Source organism: Pteropus vampyrus, unplaced genomic scaffold (genome assembly GCF_000151845.1).
Source record: "Pteropus vampyrus isolate Shadow unplaced genomic scaffold, Pvam_2.0 Scaffold96, whole genome shotgun sequence".
Taxonomy (NCBI): domain Eukaryota; kingdom Metazoa; phylum Chordata; class Mammalia; order Chiroptera; family Pteropodidae; genus Pteropus; species Pteropus vampyrus.
The window spans coordinates 908,001-911,325 of NW_011888877.1; positions in this window are offsets into that span (position 1 = coordinate 908,001).

Consider the following 3,325-nt stretch of genomic DNA (forward strand, 5'->3'; position numbering starts at 1 on the left):
CAATCAATCAGTGGCTCCTTCTAAAGAATGCCCTGATTTACCCTCTAAACAGCAGTGTAAGAAAACAGTGAGATTTCTCTTCAACTTTGTAACATTAGATAATTTATTCCTTTTCGTCTTTGCCAATTTCAGTTTTTTTAAAAAAGCTGTAGTTGTGTTGAACATTTTCTCATAGACTTATTGGTTATTTGTATTTTTTAAAAATCATATTTACATCTTTGATCTTTTTTTCTGTTGACACGTCCATTCTTTTTTTTTTTAACGGCCAATTCATGAAATCTGTAAATAGTAAGGATGTTAAGCTTTGTCATAAATGGGTAATATATTTCAGAGTCGTTTGCCTTTTAATTTCACTGTAGTGTTTTTTATATAGGAAATGTTTAATTCTGATATAACTCGGTCTATCAATATTTTCTTTATGGATTCTGTCTTCAATGTTATACTTACAAAGTCTTTTTTCACTTCAATATGATATAAGTATTTACCAATTATTTTCTTAAAAGAGTTTTACATGTAAATGTTTAACGAAGAAGTAACAAAGAAGTTACTATTTTAACCGTTTTTACCTATACAATCCACTTGCTTTATTGTGTAACTAGTGCCACAATTTCCAGAACTTTTTATCATCCCAAATAAGAACTCTGTACCCATTAAACAGTTAACGCTCATTCATCCCTCTCGCACCAGCCCCTGGTACCTCTATTTTTTTTTTTTTTTGTCTCTGAAATTTCATATTCTATGTACATCATCTAAATAGAATCATAGAGCCTTTGTCCTTTTATGTCTGAATTCTTTTTCTTAGCATAATGTTTTCAAGGTTATATATGTTGTAGCAGGTCTCAGAATTCTTTTTTATGGCTGAATAATATTCCATTGCATTTATATATGTATGTGTTTGTGTATGTCCCATTTTGTTTATCCCTTCATCTGCCGATAGATACTTGGGTTGCCTCTCTCTTCCGGCTACTATGAATAATGCTGTTATGAACATCGATACCTGTTTAAGTCTGTTTTCAATTCTTTTGAGTATATACCTTGAAGGGGAATTGCCAGATCATATGGCAAGTCTATGTTCAACTTTTTATGGAACTGCCAAGCTGTTTTCCACAGGACTGTACCATTTTATAGTCCCACCAGCAATGGACAAGTGTCGTTTTGTTACAATGCATTATTTTCTCGTTGTTGCCGTTCAGTTCCACTTTATATGTTCTAGATATTAGACCCTTATCATATATATGATTTACAAATATGTCTCCTATTCCGTGGATTGTTTTATCTCTCTTTTGAGAGTGGCCTTTGGTGCACAAAATTTTTAATTTCAATTAAGTCCAACTTGTCTATTCTCTCTTTTATTGCCCATCGTCTTGGTGTCATCGCCAAATTCGATGTCATAAAGATTTTTTCTGATGTTTTTTTTTTCTGAAAGTTTTATAGTTTTAGGTCTTCTAGAACACACAGCTCTGACATTTGGAGGACAAGGTCCCTATTGTCCACCCTGTCTCCAGCAAGTTGCATCAGAAACTCATTCTGTCACCCTCGCTGCTGCCTGCCACAAAGACGAAGGATCAAAGATGGTAGTCACAAGGGAGAGGTTGAAATTCACTGAAATTTACCAGCTTCTCCATCAAGCTCTCCACTGCGTTCTCCAAGTTTTCTACTAGAGTCCAGAGTCCAAAATAGTTACTTCAGGCAGTTCCTGTCAGTTCAATAGTTGTTTAGGTCAATGAACTGGTCACCGGCTTCTAGCTGATAAATCTTTGTTTCAGTAAGGTCAAGGTCGTGGGTAAATTCCTTGTGAGATAGCTTCCTTTTGTTTTAAAAAAGATTTTACTATTCATCCTGGTTGGCCATAAGACACACTGTATACACACAAACAAACAAACAAAAAGCACCCTGAATATGAGTGGAGAGAGACTTCAATTAAATGTTACTTGCTTCTGAAATTGACATAAATCAATATTAGGCCAAACTTTTTGAATTTATAGAATTTATTTGCTTTTAAAAGCCACGAATGACTCATTTAAATTTTTTTTTCATGATAAATCAGTGAAGCAATGTTTTAGAAAGAAACAGTTTTGTTTTCATCTGTTCTGTTTTGTAACCAACTTTTTATGTCAGTCAAGGCTAGGCTTAATGACAAAGAAACATTTATCCTGCGTCCTACATTTTCACCACTTTTTCTTCCTGTCAGAATACTCTTAAATTTAGAATGTTAAACAAACAAACAAAAACACAGTGAAAGAACGCTATCACATCTCTTGTTAAGAAGAAAGATTTATGACTTTATCATAAATATGGTGAATCTTGGAGCTTTTTACCTGAAGATAAACTATTCATTTAAAATTTCAAAAATTGCAATGTTTCCAGCACCTTCTTTTTCAATTGTTAGTATTTCCCATGCTTCAGTTGTGAGACCGATATTTAATTGAATATCTGCTTCGAAATGTTCTTAATTCATGTTTTACTTCTGAAAAACAACAAAAGAGATGTTTAAGGGTTATTGTGCTTAATGAAAGGTCTGCTACTATTTCTTTTAAAGGAAGAATTTCACCTGTCTTTTTGACCAAAGGGACAGATTTTCTCCTAGCAAGAAGACCCTCCCAAACTTGAAGACATCACTGTGGGTGAGGCCAGGCCTCAAGGCTTGATTACAAATCCTTTGTCAATGTTTTCTCTGGCTTTCTAGAGAACTTTCAAGATAAAGATTTCTAGAATTTTCTCCCTCCCAGCCTTACTGCAGTTCCCTTAGGCTTAACTTCTCTTTCACTATTCTTCTAGCTAAAGGAACAAAGCTCCTTGTACACGGTTTCTTTCAAAGCTTTCTAAGGAAAAAAAAAACCAAAAACCAAAAAACAACAACAACCAAAAAAAAAAAAAAACCAAAACCAAAAAAAAAACAGAAAAAGAAGATACTCTGAGCCCTGAGTATGGAAAATGAGGGAAGTCAGGTTCAACCTTTAAGAAAATGTTTCCATCACGAAACTGTCTTTTTTTTAGTGCCTGCCATTTCCGTTCCTTTAGAATGGGCGTTGTCTGCTGACGGACCCTGGATTCAGCTGCTTTGCAGAGAGAACCTCAGTTTCCGCGCTCAGGTGATGGCCTTCAGCTTGCAGTCCACACAGCCTCATTGGAGAGGGCTGTGGGTCCGAAGCTGTTTCACTTCCCCGCTTCCAGCCGGCCAGCCCGGCTCCTCCTTTCTCACCAGCGCCCCGCCACCTCCCCCCTGCCTCACCCCTCTCCCACATATGTCCTTTCTCCCCTTCCTCCGTGTCTGCTCTTCTCAGAAGTTAGCTTACGAAGCAAAGTTGTAACTTTGAATTCCTGT